At 45.5% G+C, this 24,039-nt stretch overlaps 1 protein-coding gene across 5 annotated transcripts in view; it reads left to right on the top strand.

Annotated features, from left to right (window-relative positions):
* LOC120932399 (F-box/LRR-repeat protein 21-like) overlaps window positions 1–24,039 on the top strand; it is a 119,768-nt gene that overhangs the window by 11,703 nt on the left and 84,026 nt on the right. The window contains exon 1 of one of the 5 annotated variants that reach the window (XM_040344739.1): window positions 17,785–17,920. The exons of 2 other annotated variants lie outside the window; for them this stretch is intronic. The gene's annotated coding sequence lies outside the window, so the exon portion shown is untranslated. Of the gene's footprint in view, window positions 1–17,784; window positions 17,921–24,039 lie in introns of those variants that run through there. 2 more of the 5 variants (XM_040344740.1, XM_040344742.1) reach the window with 2 other exon arrangements.

Raw genomic sequence — 24,039 nt, 5'->3', positions numbered from 1 at the left:
AATTAAAAAATATGTGATTAAAGACAATCCCTAGAGGGTTAAACTAATACCCTGAAGGATTTGGTTTAGTCCCCAAAAAGTACATATATAAATAAACCATATATCAATACATAAGTGAATAAATTAATTAATTGTCCAAATCCAGAAAGCATCCAAGGTAGAAAAATGAAGAGATGTAAAGAAATCCACCACCGGTTTCAGATTGAAGTTGATTAGGAAGGAGGAAATTCTTAAAATCACGCCGGGAGAAGGGTAAGTGTGTACTCTTACCAGTAACAAGATCAAACGGGCATATCGATCCACTCGATCCAAGGTTAAGGGAACTCATAGATTGCGGACTCCCCAGCTTCCAGCTGTTCCTTGCAGGGTCAGTGCAGATAGCTGTCTCCGCTCAGGACACTCCGCTCTAAGGCTCCATATCCCAATGGGGTACCCAGGAGAAAAAACAAGGGCTCAAAATGGTGAAGTACCGTAAAAACTAATTTATTAAAAACGTGTAGCCATATACACTCGAGATTTAAAATTGTCAGATCAAACAACGTACGCCCGTGCTTCCAGGGTCACGTAAAACGCGGTGACGTCAGTGCGTGGCTCCGCCCTGACATGTTTCGTCATACATGACGTTATCAAAGGGCACGGGCGACACACTGAACAGTCACCTTTCTTATACTCACGGAGGAGCAACCAAACCTCACTCTCGTATCATTACGGCCAATGGAACCGGCCTTAATGCATCCCTTTACACAAATCGGAGACGCAGGGAGTGTAAAGGAGCGGGAGGGAGAAACAGGAACCCCGGACGTAACAAGAAAGCTGATCACTATAACTCAGATATCTAAATCTCGTGCCATATGTCAAGTCTAACTTCACCATAAAGGGGATAGTCTCCACCCAATCTCCAAACTCCAAGCGTCAACAGATTTGTGAAACAGCCTAACCACATTTAAACTACCTATCACAATATATGCAAGTATTCAAATATTACACATAAACAGATAAAGACCATACGTCTATTCCGTATTAAAGTGGTAGTGGACAAGGCACAAAAATATTACATAACATTTCATAAATTAATAAAATTAGATAAATTACGATCCATACACGCTGAATGAACAAACACTCAATAGAGCCATCTAGTGGATAAAAAGTAAAAGAGCATACACAGTATTCCATCATATAGGAAATACTGTCTACATCTCACTCTATACAATGGACTCCAAAAATTTTTTTTTTTTTAAATCAATTGGACCTAGAATTGTTGTATTATCAATTACTATATCATGTAAACCCATCAACAGGTGGATTGAAACACTCCTCAAGAGCTGAAGGTGATATTGGTTGAATCAGCTTCGATAATAAAGAGTCACTACTAATCAGAGAGTGTAATTCATACCACATCTATAGATTATCTTAGGACCCAAAAGTGTCATAAATCATAAAAGAGGAGCAACATCTCAGGAGTTATCCAAAAAGGCGTTAACCTCAATGTCTACATTTAGGCCATGAGGCTTAAGACACCTGACTCGATAAATCCAGCTCATCTCAAGCTTAGAGATGGCTCTTCTTTTAGGTCCCCCTCTCCAATGGGGTTTCAAAATGTCAATCGCCACAAAGGAAGTACCGCCAGGATCTCTTGCGTGTACCTCTCTATAATGGCGGGACACAGAATGCTTTCTGTAGCCTCTTCTGATATTTCCTATATGTTCATTAACCCTTATTTGGAAAGATCTGATTGTGCGTCCAATATATTGTAGTCCGCATGGACAGGTCAAAAGATACACCACATGAGTGGAATAACAAGTAATAAAGGATCTTATGTTAAATACTTGAGAGGTACTGTTGGAAGTAAAGCTCAAAGTTTTACGCTCGCTAATTGCATTGATTTTGCATACTGCGCATTTTTTGCATTTATGATACCCAATTATATTTTGAAAAAACATAGGTTTATTTGATGGAGGATTATAAACTCCAGGGGCCAGGGTGTCTCTCAGTTAAGGGACTCCTCTGAAGACAACTTGGGGCTGTTCTGGGAGAGCAGGGACTAATATTGAGTCTTCTTTAATAAGATGCCAATGTTTTTGAATCAGTTTTTTTATCGCAAAGTGTTGATTCGAGTAGCCAGTAATGAAAGGCCATGTGTAGTGATTCTGATCAGTTCCTTGATTCTGTTTGTCAATCAGTAACGTACTTCTATCTACCTTTTCTATTTCACAACTATGCCTATGAAGGTCTTCTGCAAGGTAACCTTTATCCAGAAACCTAGAGGTCAGAACTTTAGCCTGTTCATTGTAGTCCTCCACCTTACTACAATTTCGCCTCAGGTGCAAGTATTGGCTCTTAGGGACTGAGTCAAGCCAGGCTCGGTGGTGGCAGCTATCACGGGGAATAAAAGAGTTCCTATAAGTGGACTTGAAGGAAGTGGAGGTCACAAATTGACCCTCCTCCACTCGTATCTCCAAGTCCAAAAAGTTGACACTCCTTTGATCTGCCTCAAATTTAAATCTAATCCCCCTATCATTAGTATTTAAATCTTCCATGAAAGTGTCCAAGGACACGTGTTTTAGGTGTTCTAGGTGTTGCAGCTGGAGTTATTAATTTAACATATATTTTTCATTAATTATTTATGCACATCAATTTAATTTAATATTTCACTTTCTCTTAGCACAATATATTTACCCTCTGTTGCTTACCTATTTGCAACATATGTCTCAAGCGTATCCCGCGTGGCCAAAACATCACCCGCTTGGGCACCACATGCTTGACCAGACATATGTCGACATGCCATGCAGTTTGTTGGCAAGCGTACCTCAAAGACCCACACCAAAGAAAAAAGAGGACCTTCCCATGCTCCTCATCAGCTGGGATCTACAGCCCCACTATACCCTTAGTCCTCTCTGAAGCCTGCACTGATAGGACTGAAGGTGTAGAATTAGGTGTGTCACAGCCAAGTTCTTGCGGGCAATCTACTGTCGGTACACCAATGGCAGATTGTACCAGGCAAATTTCCCTGCTGCAGCGCCAAAAGAAGTTCTCTCCCAGCCATCCACATGCCCAGCGGTTGAATGCTAGCTTAGCTAAATTGCTAGCACTTCAACTGCTGCCTTTTCAGTTGGTAGATTCTGCCCCCTTCCGTGAGTTTGTGGAATGTGCGGTACCTCAGTGGCAAGTTCCCAAACGCCACTTTTTCTCACGGAAGGCGATTCCGGCTCTCTACCGGCATGTGGAATGCAATGTCCATGCCTCGCAGGACAGGGCGGTCAGTGGTAAGGTGCATATTAACGCTGACTCATGGTCCAGCAGGCATGGACAGGGACGTTACCTATCTTTCACGGCGTATTGGGTGACTCTGCTGGCAGCTGGGAAGGACGCAGGACAAGGTACAGCAGTGTTGGAGGTTGTTCCGCCACCACGCCTCCAAAATGCTACTACAGGTTGTGACACACCTCTCTCCTCCACCCCCTCCTCTTCTTCTTGCTCTGTGGCCTCTTCCTGTGCTGATGTGTCCTAGGAACCAGCGGTGCTCCGTAGGCGTTCAAGGGGCTACGCAGGGATGCAGGCAAAGAGATGCCATGCGGTGCTTGAGCTGGTGTGCTTGGGGGACAGGAGCCACACTGGGCCAGAGGTTCTGTCAGCTCTGCAGGGGCAGGCTCAGAGGTGGTTGACGCCACGCCAGCTTAAAGCGGGAGTTCACCCATTTGTAAAAAAAAAAAAAATTCTCCCCTTAGCTTCCTGCTCGTTCGGTCTAGGGGAATCGGCTATTTGTATTAAAATATGAGCAGTACTTACCCGTTTTCGAGCTGCATCTTCTTCCGTCGCTTCCGGGTATGGGTCTTCGGGAATGGGCGTTCCTTCTTGATTGACAGCCTTCCGAGAGGCTTCCGACGGTCGCATGCATCGCGTCACTCGTAGCCGAAAGAAGCCGAACGTCGGTGCGGCTCTATACTGCGCCTGCGCACCGACGTTCGGCTTCTTTCGGAAAATCGTGACGCGATGGATGCGACCGTCGGAAGCCTCTCGGAAGCCTGTCAATCAAGAAGGAACGCCCATTCCCGAAGCCCATACCCGGAAGCGACGGAGAGGATGCATCTCGTAAACGGGTAAGTACTGCACATATTTTAAAATAAATAGCCGATTCCCCTAGTAAAAACGAGCAGGAATCTAAGGGGGAAAAGTGCCCTCTAAGGGTGAACCCCCGCTTTAAGCCAGGAATGGTAGTTTGCGACAATGGCACCAACCTCCTCTCCGCCCTGCGACAGGGACAACTGACCCATATGCCCTGTTTTGCTCATGTCCTTAACTTGGTGGTGCAGCCGTTCTTGGGCAGGTACCCGGGCTTACAGGATGTCCTGAAGCAGGCCAGGAAAGTCTGTGTGCATTTCTGACAGTCATATAATGCCAGTGCTCGGCTGACAGACCTCCAAAAGGAATACAACCTGCCCAAGAACCGCCTAATCTGTGACATGCCCACCAGATGGAACTCTACGTTGGCCATGCGGCAGCGGCTGCACATGCAGCAGAGGGCCATCAATGAGTATTTGTGCCAATATGGCAGCAGGACAGGGTCAGGGGAGCTTGTTTTTTTTCCCCACGCCAGTGGGCCATGATCAGGGATGCATGCACTGTCCTGTCACCATTTGAGGAGGCCACGAGGATGGTGAGCAGTGACAGTGCATGCATCAGTGAGACTGTCCCTCTTATTCACCTGTTGGAGCACACGCTGCATGGAATAATGGACAGGGTCCTTGAGGCAGAACAAAGGGAGAAAGAGGAGGACTTCCTTACCTCTCAAGGCCCCCTTTATCCAGACAGTGTTCCTGCTTGCCCGCCTATCACACAGGAAAAGGATGAGGAGGAGGAGGAGGAGAAGGATTGTGTCAGCATGGAGGTGGAGCCTAGCACTCAGCATCAGCAGCAGTCTTCAAGGGATCAATTACAGTCCCAAGGAACCCATGGACTTGTACTTGGCTGGGACGATGTGGCTGTGGATCATGTCGTCCTCAGTGACCCAGAGGACTCTGCACAGAATGCCTCAGCAAACCTACGTTGTATGGCCTCCGTGATCCTGCAAAGCCTGCGGAAGGATCCTTGTATTCGTGCTATCAAGGAGAGGGATCATTACTGGCTGGCAACCCTCCTTGAACCACGTTACAAGAGTAAGGTTGCGGACCTTATCTTGCCGGCACAGAGGGAGCAGAAGATGAAACATCTTCGGGAGGCCTTGTAGAAAGGTCTGTGAAACGCGTTCCCAGATACTGGGAGGTTCCAAAATCCTGGTCCTGGACAACGTGTTGCTGAGGCTTCGGTCAGTCACAGAAGGAGCGCTGGAGAAGGTGGCCGCCTGAGCGATGCGTTTAGACAATTTTTTAGTCCGCAGCCCCAAGGTATGACCGGTTCCAGCAACCATCGCCAGCGTCTGTTTTACATGTTGCGGGAATAACTAGGGGCAAGATCAGACTTGGACACCTTTCCCACTGAAAATCCTCTGGCTTACTGGGTCTTGAGGATGGATCACTGGCCAGAGCTTGCACAGTACGCAATTGAGCTACTGGCTTGTCCTTCATCCAGCGTTCTTTCAGAACGCACATTCAGTGCTGCTGGAGGCTTTGTAACCGATCACAGGGTGCGTCTCTCCACCGACTCGGTCGATCGACTGTGACTAACCTTTTCCTCCTCAATGATCATGCTGATAGCTTGTAAGAACATTTTTGGTTCTGGGCACCAGCACCAGTGCTTGAGGCCCAATTTTTCTGCTCCTGTTTAACAGGGGCGTGTAATTACAATTTTTGATGCAATACTTTGCAGCGGGCTCATTCCTGTGCTCCAACTAGAGTATCTGTGAGGAGTTGCAGTGTTGTGGCACCAGTGCCTAAGGCCCAATTTTTCTGCCCCTGTTAGGGGCGTGTTATTATAATTTTTGATGCAATACTTTGAGGTGGGCTCATTCCTGCTCTCCAACTAGAGTATCTGTGAGGGGTTGCAGTGTTGTGGCACCAGCACCACCACCAACAAAGGCCCAATTCAACAGGGGAATGTAATTACAATTATTGATCTAATATTTCACAGCAGAGCCCATTCTTGTGCCCACCAAGAGTAACTGTGAGGGCTTACAGAATTGTGGCACCAGCGCCAGCACCAAAGGCCCAATTTTTCTACCACTGTTCAACAATGGCATGTAATTACAGTTCTTGATATAATAGTTCACACAGCAGGGCGTTCCAGCGCCCACCAAGACTAACTGTGAGGGCTTACAGTGTTTTGGCAACACCAACACCTAGGGCCCAAATTTATGCAGAGTATATACGGCAGGCCCCTACTTTCAAACATCCAACTTACAAACGACTCCTACTTGAAAACGGAAGGAGACAACAGGAAGTGAAAGGAAATCTACCCCTAGGAAGGAAATTTTTCTTCTATAAGAGGTGTCTCCTGTCCCCTGATGCTTTATCACAATCCTTGTTTCACAAAAAAAATAAAAAAATTCAAAAAAAATTAATTTGTCATTGGGACAGAAAGTGATATGCAACCTTCTGAACAGATGCACACAGACAGCAAAACAAATGTTACAGTAGTGATAACTGTCATGGACCTTGGAGTACTGGAGTGTTTCTACTTGAAATCCTAATTCCTGTATTACAGGATATAATGAGACATTTCATTGTCCATTATGTGATAACCCTGTTTTAAAGCCTCTGGCTAAAAACTGTGGATTGAAGGTTAATTGAATCTATTATGTGTGTTTGAAGATGTATGTGTTTACGCTAAAAGACTTTGTATTGTTCTAAAGGTCAGAAGTCTCCTGTCAGGAGTATTGAATTAGCATGTTATTATCTAAAGGAATGTAACCTCTCAGAGGTAGTAATTAAGTTCTGTTAAATAGACCGGGCTATTGTGTACATTGATTACCCCCTGGGGCTTCTGTCTCAATACACATAACAGTCTTTCTATCCAAGCTATTGGACCAATCCCTGTGGACTATTCCAAGCCCTCATTTGCATGGTTAAGGAGGACCTGAGTGAGGACTGCATATACTTTACAATTGACCAATAGGAAAGCGGTTGTTGGGGGTGGGATGTTCCAAATTCTGTATAAAAGTGTGCTGTGTACTTGAAAATAAAGAGTCCTGTTTGAACTTACATACAGCCTGCCTGGTGTTTGTTCTTAATGGGTCTGAACGGCACATAGCTGTAGTTCGGATCCCGGAACCTTGGATGACTGGACCATCAGACGTTGCAATCTGCAAGCTGACTCAATAGTAGCAGAGGAGTGTCGGGAGAGCAGAACCGGGCGAGCAAAGGGTCTCGTCACAATAACCCTTCTCTATGTTTTCAGAAAAGCTTAAAAAAAGATTTTATGGCTGAAGCTACACTTTAAAGAAGTACCAGTTGAAAATTACAAACAGATTCTACTTAACAACAAACCTACAGTCCCTGTCTTGTTTGCACCACCTGTATACTGCTGTTCAAAGTATATAGGGCCAAAGGGGCTTGTAATGACCTGGGGGGAGGAGGGCGGGGAAACCCATGCCATTTTTCTCAGTGATTTTCATCCATATTGTAGGGACCAAACATTACATTAAAGCCGCAAGCAGTCTTAAATTACTTTTTTCTTATAGTAATCTCATTTTGTGCAGGGACACTTCTAAACACGTGCCACTACTATAGACACCCAGCAGGTACGATATTTAAAGGAATGTTTCATTATTTTCTTTTCACTTTAAGCATCATTACAATCGCTGCTCCAGAAAAAACTGATACATGTTCCCTGGGGCAAGACCCGGGTCCCCAAACCCGTTTTCCGACAATAACTTGCATATAAGGCTTTAAAATGAGCACTTTTGAATTTGAACGTTCGAGTCCCACTGACGTCAATGGGGTTCTAAATGTTCACGCGAACGTTCGGTCCGTTCGAAGGTTCTGGTGCGAACCGAACGGGGGGGGGGGGGTGTTCGGCTCATCCCTATCGCCTACCTAGGAATCACATTTACAGCCAATCAAGCAAATCTATACTTGGAAAATTGCCCACCTATGCTAACTCACCACCCTAATGAAGAATTGGTCTTCCCTGCAATTAGCATGGATGGGCAGAATCACAGTGGTCAAGATGTCTATACTGCCTAAGATCCTATATCTTTTTAGAGGGCTCCTGATACAGGTCCCAGCTTACTTCCTACAAATCCTTCAACGCAAAGCCTCCCAGTCAATTTTTTTCCCAAAAAAACTATCCAAATACCACGCCACTAAGGAAATTACCCTTTGGATCGTGATTGAGTTGGTTGATTGTGCCCACTTTCCAAAGCAGATCTCATGAATGAATGAATGAATGAATGAAAACTTATATAGCGCAGCACATGCGAACTTAATCGCCTCTGGGCGCTTGTTGTTCCTGTCTCCGTTGGTATCAAAAGAGATGAGTCTTGATCTTTCTCCTGAACGTCAAGTGGTTCTCCTCCAACCGAATGCTGGTTGGTAAAGCGTTCCATAGTCTAGGCCCTTGGACTGCGAATCTCCTTTCTCCTTTGGACTTGTATCTGGCTTTGGGTATCTGGAGGAAATTTTGATTGGTGGATCGCAGAACGCGATTGGGATTATGAGCTTTTATTTTTTCGCATAGATAATGGGGAGCATTCCCATAGATACATCTATGCGTTAGGCCCCGTACTCACGACCAAACATGTCTGCTGAAACTGGTCCGCGGACCAGTTTCAGCAGACATGTTTGGCCGTGTGTAGGCCCGAGCGGACCATTTTCGGGCGGATCGGACAGGTAAACCTGTCCCCCCGACATGTACGGTCGTCTGTACAGACCTACCGTACATGTCCGGCCGCCCGCCATCCCTCGAATGCGTCGAATGACTTTGACGCATGCGTGGAAGCATTTTAAAGGCAGGCCGCCCACATCGCCGCGTCATTGTCGCGGCGACACCGCGTCATCGACGCGGCGACACCGCGGACACGCCCCGCGTATTGTTTACGCGCGGACTTCTGTTCGATGGTGTGTACAGCCATCGAACGGAAGTCCCCGGGCAGACATGTCCGATGAAAACGGTCCGTGGACCGGTTTCATCGGACATGTCTGCTCGTGAGTACTCGACCTTAGACAGAGTGCTTTAAAAGTGATTCTGTCTTTTACTGGTAACCAGTGAAGGGTTCTCAGTGAAGGTGAGATTGATTCCCAAGGTTTTTTCCCAGTCACAAGTCTAGCGGCCGTATTTTGAATGACTTGTAGACGAGCGATTTGGTACTTGGGGAGTCCGAGGTAAAGGGCATTTGCATAGTCCAATCTTGAGTTTATAATAGCTCCCACCACGACCGCTATGTCTTCCTTGGGAATAAAAGGAGTAAGTCTGCGTAGTAGGCGCAGCAGATGGTGAGATACACTGACTACTGACCCTATTTGTGCGTCCAATGTCATGTGAGAGTCAAAGATGACCCAGAGACTTTTGACTTTGGCGCTAGGGGTGATGATTTTGCCCAGAATGGGCGGGGGGGGGTCCAAGTTGTTGTAGGTTGATTCATACGCTTGGCTCGAAACAGGAGAAGTTCTGTTTTCTCTCCGTTGAGTTTAAGATAACTCTTTGTCATCCAGTCCTCTATCAAAGAGATGCATGTCTCTAGATTGAGGTGATGATCCTTTTTATTGCAAATGCGGAAATATAGTTGCGTGTCGTCTGCATATGAGTGGTAGAGAAGTTTTTGACTGCTAATAATCTCAAAAGAGGGCGAAGATAGATGTTGAATAACACCGGCGACAGGGGGGATCCTTGAGGGACTCCGCACAATAATGTGCGTTTCTCAGAGGTGAAAGGTCCTAACTTCACTATTTGCGATCGGTTTTCCAAAAAAGAGGAGAACCAAGATAAATCACCTTCTGCGACTCTGGCTACTTCAGCTAGCCGAGTCAATAAAAGCTTGTGGTCTACTGTGTCGAAGGCTGCGCTTAGGTCCAACAGAACCAGAAGACAAGATTCTTCTTCGTCTGCGGCCTCGACAGCGTCGTCCCATATTTTGAGCAATGCGGTTTCTGTCCCGTGTCCAGGCCGCAATCCCGATTGAAATGGGTCAAGTAGGTTGTGGGTATCTAGATGCTTTTGCAGCTGTTGTACCACTACTTTTTCCATTACCTTTGAGAGTACATTTAGGCCTGTTATTGGACGACGGTGGAGTGGGTCCTTGGGGTCCAGGTTGGGTTTCTTCAAGATGGGTCGAATTATACCCTCCTTCAACTGGGAGGGCACTATGCCTTCCATGAAGGATTGGTTGATAAGCTGCGTGATAGGAGGTGCCAGGATGTCGGCGCATTCCTTCAGCAGTTTAGTGGGGATGATATCATTCGGCGCGGTGCTGTTACGCAGAGTACCGATGATATTTTTAGTGGCATGGATAGAGATAGGTTCCAGCATGAACTTACCTGGTTGTGGTGAATTACTGCAGGTATTGTGTAAATCATTACGGGGAGGGTTGAGGGGGGAATTATTTTGCTGAATGCTTTGTCGGATCCCCTCGATTTTATTAATGAAGTAATCCGACAATTCACTGCAAAATTCTTGTGAGTCCGAATTGGGGGCTTCAAGACATCCTGGATTCATGGTCTGAGTGACCAATTTGAAGAGTTCGCGTGGGCGATTAAGGGCACTGTTGATAGCCTCGGAAAAATATTTTTTCTTGGCTTTGAAGATTTCCTTGTGGTATTTTCTTGTTGTTGCTTTGTAGACAATGAGGTTCTCATCTGAAGAGCTTCTTTTCCAGGCGGCTTCCGCCCTTCTATGCTCTTGCTTCAGTAATGCCAGTTGGTTGTTGAACCAGCTGGAGTTATTTTTCCTGATGCAGGTTTTACGTTTCGGCGCTATTAAGTCGGCTGACTGTAATAGGGCTGTGTTTATGGTATCCAGCGTTTTTTCAGCCGTTTGATGCGGCTGAATTGTATTTATTTATTTCCTTAACGTGGCTTTGAAGAGTTCCGAGTGGAGCTTCTTCTGACATCTAGTCCAGTGTGTTGTCACTAGATTTGATGTTTTAGTTAAGGGTGGGGAATCGGAAATAATGAATTTAATTGCATGGTGATCTGTCCATGGCAATGGTTCATTTTCCAAGATTTTTATTTCCAGATCTTGTCTGAAAATAAGATCGAGTGTGTGTGACCTGAAGCATGTGTGGGCCCACATACTAGTTGTTGTAGCCCTAATCCTTCAAAATTATCAATGCAGGCGTCGGCAACAGGGTCTTCTGGGGAGTTGGCCCAGAGATTGAAGTCCCCGAGCAGCAAAAGGTGTTTGCTGTTAAGGCTATAGGTGGAGAAAAAGTCCGTCAATGATGGGAGAAACTGCGATTTTGGGCCAGGTGGCCTATAGCAGAGTAGAATCCGGACGGTCTCCTGGGAGTTTGTTTGTAGTTGCAGGGTAAGGGTTTCCATGAATGGAAGAGGGTTTTGAAGGACAGGTTTAGTGATTGCAAGATGAGTCCTTTGGATCACCGCCAGTCCTCCTCCTCTTTGCCCTATTCTGTTTTCAGTTATGATACGATAGTTTTCTGGCACCAGTTCTCCTAAAATGGTGTTGCAGTCGGCTGTAAGCCAGCTCTCTGTAATTAAGAGGCAGTCTAAATCATATTGTAGAATAAAATCATGGATTTCCAGTCAGTGTTTTACTGCCGATCTTGTGTTGATCAAAGCACATGATATATGCTTAGGCTGGGGTAAACGGCTGAGATTTTTGATAGTCGATCGATCGATTCTCAAAAGTCGCTCAGTTCTTAGGGCTTTTTTAGTGATGGCTGGTAGTATTGCGGCAAATTGCCTCAGATCCCCAATGGTTTCTGCAGAATATTGCAGATTAACCATAGTCGCCAAACACCAGGGGGAGGAGGGAGGGGGGGATTATCAAGGATTAACTTAATCCTCGATCCTGACTTGGTCCAGAGGAAGGCGAAAAAACCCTGGTTGTGCTACGCCAATATGCTACGATAGGGAAAAAAATTCCTTCCTGACCCCTTGAGAGGCGATCGGGCGAACCCTGGATCAAGTACAAATGGTATTTGAGAAAGGGGGAGTGGGGCTAGGGTGTTGCAAGATGGCCACCACTCCGGCTGAAAAAAGCCAAGGTGGTGACCTCGAGGGGGGGGAGCAGGGGGGGATTGCCAACTGGTAGTTATTGAGTCAGGAGATGGTGGTAGGTGACCCAATTACAAGGGGGTAGCAGGCTGGTATCTGGAGGGGAGGAGCGGGGAGCCACTCGGTCACGGCGATGAAAGGGGGGGATGGGGCCCTTCCTATCTACATCCCGTGGGCCACACTTCCTACTCCTAGGAAGCGTGCGCCGGTAGCTGCCGGGATGCAGTTCTAGCCCTAGGGAAGAGGGGGGTCCAGCTGGTGTCCGGGGGGGGTTGATGAACAGCTGGTAGGTCGCGGCGATGAATCGGGGGGGTGGAGGGGGCCCTACCTATCTACATCCCGTGGGCCACACGTCCTACTCCTAGGAGGCGTGCACCGGTAGCTACCAGGATGCAGTTCAAGCCCTAGGGAAGAGGGGGGTCCTGCTGGTGTCAGGGGGTATTGATGTGCAGCTGGCAGGTGAATGGTGTATCAGGGGGGGGTGGGCGCCAAGCCGGGGAATACCGAGTTGCCGCCAGGGGGTCTCGGTATATCAAGAGTTCCAACTTTATTAGCTGCAAGCTTGTTCTGGATCAGTGATTGAAAAAAATAATGAAGACTCCTGTCTTACCTCCTGTTTCAAACTCCATGTTTTTAACTCAGGCACTTTTGGTCAAATAATGCACTTCTGGTCAGAGAAACCACATGTGAAGCCACCATCAACTGGGAGCCAGCTCCTCTGGGAGCTTGTACAGCCACTTTATACTCACCTGTGAAGACCTGTGAACAAACCCAAACCTGTGAACAATTAAACCCTCCCCTTAATTAGCAGAAAGGAGAAAGAAAAAAAAGCTGTTTAAAAAGTGTCAGAGAAAAAGAGGGGGAAAAAATCAACCCTTGCAAACAGAAGCAGTTGATAGCAAACTCCAGGTTTTTAACTCAGGCACTTTTGGTCAAAGAATGCACTTCTGGTCAGAGAAACCACATGTGAAGCCACCATCAACTGGGAGTCATATGACTCACACCTGCTCAACGCCGAACAATCACGAACCCTGTTACTAAATATAGCCTCTCAATTTGGGATAGGCTAAGAACTGCCTTCTCCAATCGCAACACAATCCCCTCCTCTCCTTCCTAAGCAACCCCTCCTTATACACAGCTTGGTCATCTTCATACTCCTTCTCTGCATGGTCAAATGCAGGACTAATACGGGTCCATCACTTCTACAAATCCACTGCAATCATGCATTTTCCTAAACTTCGCGAAACACATGATCTACCACATTAGGAAACTTTTAGATACCTACAAATAAAACACTTCCTGTCCCAAAATGCTCCCCCAAACTCACAACCTTTGAGCAAACTTGCAAGTCTGACCTATAGATGTGAACTCAGATTTGTACGCCAGCTACTCTCACACACAACCTCTTCTCCTCATCCTATACTACCAAATAGGAGATGGACCTGAACCTCAAATCATACACATTGGACTGGGCTCAAATCTGGCAGGCTACCAAATCGGCTAAACCAAACATAGCAGCCCTTGAAACCAATTACAAGGTACTTTACAAGGTGACTGTCCCATAGCCCACACCTTTTGTTCAAAAGTGTTCAACATTCTCTTTACCATGTTCGAAACCACCTTGACACCTGACCCAATGAAGCGCTCCTAAATAGCAAACCACAAGCTATAACACACTGTCAATTCAAACTCCTACTCCTTGTAAACACAGCAGCAAAACAATCTGTTTTGAAACCATTGAAAACATCCACACTAGCACTTTTGGGTGTCGATCGTTTAAGTACCATGGTGAAGGAGCACTAAAAGCACTATTTGAATAAGAAGATACTTATCAAGCACATCAAGATCTACACAGTGGCACTAAATAAATAGCTCAGTGATCCATATATATTTTTAAGTTCCACTATTGGCAAGGAATCCACCATTTGTTTTGGACTTTGCCTTTTGGGTTTTATTGTTTGCAATTTTTGGTTAATTTGTGACTCATTAGGTTTACCAATTCATGGTGACATATGGTCAACTGATTTGACATTATTGATCAATTGGCACTCACATTAGTGGTGAATTATTATCTTTGTATATTTATTCACATTTAAATTTTCCACTGGCAACAAGCAACTTACCATATATTTGGAATACTTGTTTGGGATCAAATAGTTTATATCTTGTATTACACCCATTTATCACTTATATCTATCACCTTTGCTTTATAGCCACCAGATTTCTACAGTGACTAACACATATTTATCACACAGCGCCCCCTATCACTTACCACACTATGCATAGTGTTGGTTAATCAACGAGGCAATCTTACTAGATTAACTATACAAATTCGAATCACTGTGGCTCCCATGGTTCAGACACCACCTACCACCGGGCTTTGATTGCTCACTTCTATTACCCTGAGGGTACATACCACCAACCACATCATTAGCCATATACCATACCTGGTTCGCTGAACCACTGATTTCCTCTGGAGACGCCTCCTTTCCTTCAACTTCCCTCCAAACCTCTCTCCCCTCACCTTTTTTTTTTCCTCCCCACACTCCTGTTATACCTTTTTGTTCTTAAACCTCACACTACCTGTGACCTATCGGTTCCCCTGTACATAAGAACCCAAGACAGTAAAGGTCACCTACACATAGTTTAATGATAAACCTACAGAACACAAACTTATGCTTGGTTCGAACTGCTCTCCCAACAATATATGCTACGAAAAATTAAGGCCATTCTGAAGACAAAAGGGGGTTCAACTCGGTACTAGCAAGGTGTGTAAAGTGGTCGGGGAGTGTATATTAGGCTACCTTCAATCCATCACAGTTCGGGCCAGAAAAAGCAGGAAAGAATACAGTGCTTTTTTGTTTTTTGTTTTCCAAACCTGTAGGTAGATGGCTGTAAACAAAAACAATCTGTTTACACCCGCCATTCCACCTGAAAAACTGACAGGCAGACCTGGTCGGAATGTCCATGTGAAAAGGCCTTAAGAGTATAGTATAAAGGAAAATAAAACTTTGCTAAAAATCCTAAAAATAATAAAAGCAGCAGCTCTTGCTGCCAGATACACACAGTACATGTATAGAGTTAAAAAACAAATGTGATTTGGAAGGGCAAAATTCCATCTTCAAAAATTTAGATTTTGTTGCTGAATGACGGAGGCTATGATCGAGGTGTGGTTTCCAATGTTTGGGGTATTTAAGCGCTAAGTCAGCATGACATCCATGCCCCTGGACATGCTGACGTCATCACACTGTTATGTTTCCAGAAGGAGGGGCGATTGCCAGCCATAACTTTACACGTTTTACATATTTGCTGATCTATGTACTTCCAATGTAAGTGCAACATTGGTTTTACACTATGGCAAGCCTTTGTTCTTTTAGTTATCCCTGTGAGCGCATCCACTTTGAGTGATTTCAGGTCCTTCAGATCCCTGGAAGGGCTTGGACCATCCAGATATTTCTACTACATGTGAAGCTTCATGGTACGAGTGACCATTGGTTCCTATCTTGAGGACAAAGGCCCTGGATTGGTATATACAATGCATGTGAAAAAGTATTTTTATTTTTATTTTGCATATTTCTCCCATTTATATGATTCAGATCATCAAAATAATTTTAATATTACGCAAAGATAACCAGAGTAAATCCAAGATGCAGTTTTTTTCATTATTTCATTTATTAAGGGAAAAAAGATGTTCAAACCTGTCTGGCCCTATGTGAAAAAGTAATTGCCCCCTCCCATGCTGAATCATAAATGAACTGTTATTAACTACAAGTTACATTTCACTTGCCACACCCAGGCCTGGTTACTGCCAGGCCTGTTCATTTAAGAAATCACATAAACAGAAGTTGTCTGACAAAGTGATGCACGCTAACAGATCAAAAAAAAAACACACACACACACATCATGCCACAATCTAAAAAAGTACAGATTAGAAACAAACATGTATCGGTCCAAGAAGGGTTTCAAAACCATTTCTAAGGCTGTGGAATGCCAGTGAACCACGGAGAGAGCCATTATTCACAAAAGGAGATAAACTGGAACAGTGGTGAACCTTCCCAATAGTGGCTGGCTTACAAAAATGACTCCAAGAGCATGACAACGATGAGTCATGTCCCAGTCTCTTTCTTATTGTTGAATCATGATCACTGATCTTACCTTAGGCAAGTGAGGACTGCAGCTCTCTAGATGTTGTTCTGGGTTCTTTTATGACCTCTTGGATGAGTCCAAGAGGTCATAAAAGAACCCAGAACAACATCTAGAGAGCTGCAGTCCTCACTTGCCTAAGGTAAGATCAGTGATCATGATTCAACAATAAGAAAGAGACTGGGCAAAAATGGCATCCGTGGGAGAGTTCCAAGGCCAAAGCCACTGTTGACCAAAAAGAACACAAAGGCTCATCTCCCATTTACCAAAAAACTTCTTGATTATCCCCAAGACTTTTAGACAAATATTCTGTGGACTGACTAGAAAACAATTTAACTTTTTGGAAGGTGTGTGACCCGTTACATCTGGCATAAAACGAATACAGCATTTCATAACAAGAACATCGTACCAACAATCAGACATGGTAGTGGTAGCGTGATTTGCAGCTTCAGGACCTGGACGACTTGCCATAATTGATGGAACCAGGAATTCTGAGCTCTACCAGAAAATGCTTAAGGAGAATGTCTGGCCATCAGTTCGTGACCTCAAGCTCAAGTGCACTTATGCAGCAGGACAATCATCCGAAATACAACAGCAAGTCCACCTCAAAATGGTTCAAAGAACCAGATGAGATGCTTTACCATGACCTTACACGGGCTGTTCATGCTGAAAAACCCTCCAATGTGGCTGAATTAAAACAATTTTGCAAAGAAGAATGGGCCAAAATTGCTCCACAGCAATGCGAAAGGCTCATTGCCAGTTATGCAAACTTTTGATTGCAGTTGTTGTTGCCAAGGGTGACACAACCAGTTAGGTTTGGGGGGCAATTACTTTTTTGCATAAAGCCAGGCAGGTTTGGACAGCTTTTTTGCCTTAATAAATGAAACCATCATTAAACTGCATTTTGTATTTACATGGGTTTTCTTTGTGCAGTAATAACATTTTTTGATCTAAGTCATTTAAGTGTGACAAATATGCAAAAAAAAAAGAAAAATCAGAAAAGGGGCAAATACAAGCATTCGAATGCTTGCTATTTGGTAAGCGTGCATTTTATGTGGTGGAGGTGTACCTTTTGTTATGTGTGAATCACTAACAACACAAAGGGGACTTTTAAAGTGTTATTATTTTCCAATTTCCTTCCACAGGTGGTGTCAATATTACTTTGGACAAAAATAATTATTGCAACTCTATATATGTAGATGTGTAGCCCAGCTCTATTTTTTCCTTAAGAATATATTGCAATTCTGCAGGCTGCCGTGTTGAAGTTAGGTTTTTTAATTTTGCATTGGAGGTCAACAAAAAGCCATGTTCTGTTTATGTTTATGATTTCAGTTTTCATTTATTAAAGTGGATAATTGAAAACATTTAAAATCGTGTCTAGGTAAAATGTTTCCTTATTTTCAGCATGTACTAGTATCAACAAAGCTACTAGTTTGCTTTGTTTTAGTGATCTCTGTGCCTGTGTTGGAGCTTTGCCAGGCCTCCTCCTTCCCAGAACGCAGCGACACGGTGACCTACTTTCATGGCAGAGAAACACAAGCAGGCTGGGGTGGGAGGGGGATAGACATAAAAGCTATACGTATCAAGTCACAAACACATAGACAGCTTACAGTCTACAGAGATATTAACAAGCATTGCAGTATCCTGAATGTTCCTGGCTAAGGAAGTTAGAGGTAAAAAAAAATCCTTTATTATTACTATTTTCTGTTTTTCCTGGGTGGAAATGTGCCATGTAAAAGGTAGATTATCTGTGAGTTTGGTTACTATTTAACTCACTGGCTCCCAGAGAGCAAGAAAACATATATTATGGCTTGACTGTTTGGCCTGGTATTCAGCCATAGACATTAGACGGCAGTTGACAGCAGTATTTACTGTATTTCTAATCAACTATTGCTTAAACCTATTTGCTTATAAATAATATGCATGCTATCGAAGTATTGATCATGTTCTCATGGTACCAGCTTTGTTTTGGGGCAACATTAGGTACTGAAAAATCCAATCCAAAGGAGTTGGAGGTTTGTGCATCTGAAGGTTCTCATACGTTTTAACTTGTAGTGTCATTTGGTAAGGTCTTGGCTTAGTGAAAAGACTGTTTACAATCAGTTCTCCAACAGACTGAAAAAGCGATTGGAGATCAGACAGAATAATGCCAACACTATTGCATTTAAATCTAGACACCATCACTTGTCCTTCAAACCTCTTTACGCATCCTACATTTTCCCTGAATAGTACTGTTAGGATTTCGCTGAATTTAATTTATAACTGGCTGTATGTATTATAGTGCAAAGAATACCGATAATAATGTGCAGGAACAATAATGCACAGTAAATCAGCTTTAATCAGTATATTGTAAACATACTGGCCCGGATTCACAAAGAAGATACGACGGCGTATCTCCTGATACGCCGTCGTATCTCTGAGTCCGGCCATCTTATCTATGCGCCTGATTCATAGAATCAGGTTACGCATAGATCTCCCTAAGATCCGACAGGTGTAAGTGACTTACACCGTCGGATCTTAGGCTGCAATCTCACGCTGGCCGCTAGGTGGCGCTTCCGTTTGTATACGCAAGGAATATGCAAATGTTACGCCGATTCAGAAACGAACAACCGCCCGGCGCTTTTTTTTTACGTCGTTTGCGTTTGGCTTTTTCCGGCGTATAGTTACCCCTGCTATATGCGGCGTATCCTATGTTAAGTATGGCCGTCGTTTCCGGGTCGAATTTTGAATTTTTTACGTTGTTTGCGTAAGTCGTTCGCGAATACGGATGGACGTAATTTACATTCACGTCGAAACCAATGACGTCCTAGCGACGTCATTTAGAGCAATGCACGCTAAAAATTTTACAGACGGCGCATGCGCAGTTTGTTTGGCGCGGGGACGCGCCTGATTTAAATTTTACACGCCCCCTAGCCGCCGCAAGTTTACAGGCAAGTGCTTTCTGAATAAAGCACTTGCCTCAAAAACTTGCGGCGGCGTAACGTAAATCAGATAGGTTACGCGGATCTAAAGATCCGCTAACCTATCTGAATCTACCCCACTGTTGTAAGCTTGTGTATGATGGGTCCTTATAGGACATCATTGTAGTTTGCACTGTTTACTCAAAGTGGTTGTATACTTACCTTAGAACGAGGCGTTGGTAACTCACCTGGTGCATGCCGAGGTAGCTGACATGTTGCCTCGGCCTGTCTTCCGGGTATCACGGCTCCAGCGCTGTGAGTGGCTGGAGCCGCGATGTCGTCACTCCCACGCACGCGCGCTGGAGACTCCTTTCCGGCAAGGTCCGGCGTTTTCCGGGCCTTCAGCCGAGAATCCCCTTTGCGCATGCGCCGCTGCAGTCAGCGGCTCATTGGAAGGGGAATATCTCCTAAACCGTAAAGGCTTAGGAGATTTTTTTTTACCTACAGGTAAGTCTTATTATAGGCTTACCTGTACGTAAAAGTGCAAAAAAATTACTATACAACCACTTTAACTACTTGCCTACCGCCCACCATCATATGATGGCGGGACAATAAGGCTTTTGTTCTAGGAAGACATCATATGACATCTTCTACTTCTCAGGCCAGTAGGGGGTGCACTCGCGCCGCCGACGGTTTGTGGGCATGCACACGCCGCATCACTGGGGACCCGATGCACGTGCCCGGCGGCCACGATGTCAGCCGGCCACCAGCAATTGCCCAGTAACTGAGCAGGATCGTGGATCTCTGTGTGAAAACACAGATATACATCCTGTCAGGGAGAGGAGACCGATGGTGAATGAATGAATGAATGAATGAAAAATTTATATAGCGCGGCACATGCGAACTGAATCGCCTCTGGGCGCTTGTTGATTAAGTCTCATGCCTTTCAAAAAAGCAGGGTTTTGATCTGCCTTCTGAAAGACAGGTGGTTTTGCTCCAACCGAATGCTGGTTGGTAAGGCATTCCAAAGCCTGGGGCCCTGGAAAGCAAACCTTCTTTCTCCTTTGGACTTGTATTTGGTTATAGGAACCTTGACCAGATTTTGGTCGGTGGAACGCAAAATGCGACTGCAATTGTGCAGTTTGATCTTGTCGCATAGATATCTAGGAGCCTTCCCATGGATGCACTTATGTGTCAGGCAGAGTGCTTTGAATGCAATTCTGTCCTTCACTGGCAGCCAGTGAAGGGATCTCAGTGAAGGTGAGATTGATTCCCAAGATTTTTTCCCAGTCACCAGTCTGGCGGCCGTATTCTGTACGACTTGGAGACGAGCGATTTGGTACTTGGGTAGCCCGAGGTAAAGGGCATTTGCATAGTCCAGTCTGGAATTCACGATTGTTCCCACCACGACAGCTACGTCTTCTTTAGGAATAAATGGAATCAGTCTGCGTAGTAGGCGCATCAAATGGTGCGCCCCGCTGACTACGGACCCTATTTGTGCGTCCATTGTCATGAAGGTGTCAAACGTGACTCCCAGACTTTTGACTTTGGAGCTAGGTGCGATGATTTGTCCCAGAATGGGAGATGGTGTCCAGTTTGTTGTCGGTGGTTTCTTCCGCCTGGCATCAAAGATAAAGAGTTCTGTTTTAGCATTATTGAGTTCGAGATAACTCTTAGACATCCAGTTTTCTATTGAAGAGAGACATTTCTCTAATCTTAGATGATGATCCTTTTTGTGGCAGATGCGAAAATACAACTGCGTGTCGTCTGCATAAGAGTGATAAAGTAGTTCATGGCTACTGATTATATCAAAGAGAGGACGAAGATAGATATTAAACAGCACTGGAGACAAGGGGGATCCTTGGGGGACCCCACATGTCACCGTGCGTTTTTCAGATGTGAAGGATCCCAGTTTCACTGTTTGTGATCGGTTTCCAAGAAACGAGGAGAACCATGGTAAGGCATCTTCTGAGACTCCGGCGACTTCTGTTAGTCGTCTCAGTAGCAATTTGTGGTCTACTGTGTCAAAAGCCGCGCTTAGGTCCAGCAGAACCAGGAGACATGATTCTCCTTCGTCTGCGGCCTCAAGCGCATCGTCCCATATTTTCAGTAAGGCCGTTTCTGTCCCGTGTCCGGGACGGAACCCGGATTGAAATGGATCGAGTAGATTGTGGGTGTCCAGATGCTGTTGCAGCTGATTTACCACCACTTTCTCCATTATCTTGGACAGAGCATTTAGACCTGTTATGGGACGGCGGTGAGTTGGGTCCATAGGATCCAAATTAGGTTTTTTCAAGATCGGCAGAATTGTGCCCTCTTTCAGCAGGGAAGGCACTATGCCTTCCTTAAATGACTGATTTATAAGCTGCGTGATCGGAGGCGCCAGGATGTCGGCACATTCCTTCAGTAGCTTGGTGGGAATGATGTCATTCGGTGCTGTGCTGTTGCGCAGCAGGCCAATAAATTTTTTTGTTGTATCGATGGAGATGGGTTCCAAAGTGAACTTAGTTGATTGTAGAGGCGTTCGGTCGTTGTTTTGATTGAAGACGGGGCTGAGTGGAGAATTGTTTTGCCGAATACTTACCCGAATTTTCTCGATTTTGTCGATGAAGAAATCCGATAGTTCATTGCAGAACTCTTGGGTGTCTGAAGTGGGGACTTCTAGACATCCCGGATTCAAGGTCTGGGTGACCATCCTGAAGAGTTCGCGAGGGCGATTCATTGCGCTGTTAATCACCCTGGAGAAGTGAAATTTTTTGGCTTTGAAAATTTCCTTGTGGTAGCGCGTAGTTACTGCTTTGTAGATGTTGAGATGGTCTTCTGACGGACTTCTTTTCCAGGAGGCTTCCGCTCTCCTGCGCTCTTGCTTCAATAGCGACAGTTGGTTATTGAACCAGCTGGACTTTTTTTCCCGGCTGCGGAGTTTGCGCTTTGGTGCTGCTAAGTCGGCTGACTGTAGCAGAGCTGCATTAATGGCATCCAAAGTATCTGAGGCTGCTAATTGAGGAGGAATAGCCCCAATTCGGTTTCCCAGGGTAGATCTGAAGAGTTCCGAGTGGAGCTTCCTCTGAGATCTAGCCCAGTGTATTGTCACCGGCTTGGGTACTTTCCTGACTAATGGAGTTCTGGGGATTATGAAGCTGATTGCATGGTGGTCTGTCCATGGCAAAGGTTCATTTCCCACAATGTTAATTTTCAGATTTTGTCTGAAAATTAGGTCGAGTGTGTGACCTGAAACATGCGTTGGTCCGTGTATAAGTTGTTGAAGTCCAAATCCTTCCAGGTGGTTGATGCAGGCATCCGCGATGGGATCCTGTGAGGAGTTAGCCCACAAATTAAAATCCCCGAGCAGCAAAAGGTGCTTACCGCTAAGGGTGTAGGTGGAAATGAACTCCGTTAATGCTGATATCAACTGCGATTTTGGCCCAGGGGGCCTATAGCAGAGGAGAATATGAACAGTCTCCTGAGAGTGAGCTTGAAGTTGAAGCGTAAGGGTTTCCATAAAAGGTAGAGGATTTTGGAGGACCGGTTTAATGATTGCAATATGCGACTTATGAATCACCGCCAGTCCTCCCCCCCTTTGCCCTATTCTATTTTCCGTTAAGATGCGATAGTTTGCAGGCACCATTTCTCCGAGAATGGTGTTGCAATCGTCCGATAGCCAACTTTCCGTAATAAAGAGGCAGTCTAGATCGTATTGAAGTAAGAAATCATGGATTTCTGATCGGTGTTTAACTGCTGATCTAGTGTTAAGCAAAGCACATGATATGTGCTTGAGCTGTGTTGAATGATTGAAATATTTGATGATCGATCGATGATCGAACCTCAAAAGTTGATCTGATTTTAAAGCTATTGTGGTGGCGGCAGGCAATGTAGTAGCGAATTGTCTCAGACCCCAAATGGTTTCTGGAGAGTAACGCAACTTAACCATTGCTGCCAGTCACCAAGGGCTGGGGTGCGGGCGTAGGGTGAGAGAGGATTCGAGAATCCTAGCTCAAGGGGATTGGGATTTGGTTTTTGGTCCAGAGGAAGGCAAAAAAACCCTGGGCAAGCTGGCCAATGTGCTGCGGCAGGGAAAAAAAATTCCTTCCTGATCCCTGACGGCGATCGGCACAAAACCCTGGATCAAAAAACTAACGGCTTGTGGAGGGGAAAAAAAGGGGGGGTCACTGCTGCTGGGGTGTACCAAAATAATGGCTGCCAGGCAAAGCACAGGACCCGGGCTGTCAGCGTGGTAAAAAAGCTATTTACCGATAAAGTTGCTGAACAGGGGGCCTCTGGGGATGTGGGGGTGAATAGCCAAAGCAAACTGTGCTTAGGAATTAAGGGTAAGGTAAAAACGAGCGGTGCGCCGGTAGGCCGCGGCTGAAGCCGCGGACTTTCCTAAGGTGCGGCGGCCGCGCGATGAAGCAGGCTGGCGCGGGGGTGAAAAAACACCCAAAAAACGCCGGAAATACACCCAGGGGGGGTGATTTGGGACCACCAGAAAGCGGGTGGCCGTGCGGGCGATAGATGCCGGCGAAAAGTAGTCTAGAAAGCCGCAGTGTGGGGTCTGTGTGACGGCTGCCCTGATAAGGACGGCCGTCAGAGGATCCCCAGGATATCAGGCCCTGAGAGGCAGGGTCTTACCTGCGGAGGAGAGGAGTCCTTGTGGAGAGCGAGATGCTGATTCCAGGTTCCAGGGAGCTTGTATCATGGAGCGTCTAGCCTAGCAGCTGCCTGGTCTCTGACTGCCAGGTCTGGGTGGAAGCAGGCTCGTAAGCGGAAGGTCCGAAGCGCCCTACTCCACCGCTGACACTGACTGACTGATCTGACTGACTGACTGACTGACTGACCTTGTACATAGGGACACCGATCGGTCACCTCCCCCAGTCAGTCCCCTCCCCACACAG

The sequence above is a fragment of the Rana temporaria genome, chromosome 3 (genome assembly GCF_905171775.1).
Source record: "Rana temporaria chromosome 3, aRanTem1.1, whole genome shotgun sequence".
NCBI lineage: Eukaryota > Metazoa > Chordata > Amphibia > Anura > Ranidae > Rana > Rana temporaria.
Note: the sequence above shows the minus strand (reverse complement) of the source record. Positions and strands in the feature narration are given on the sequence as shown.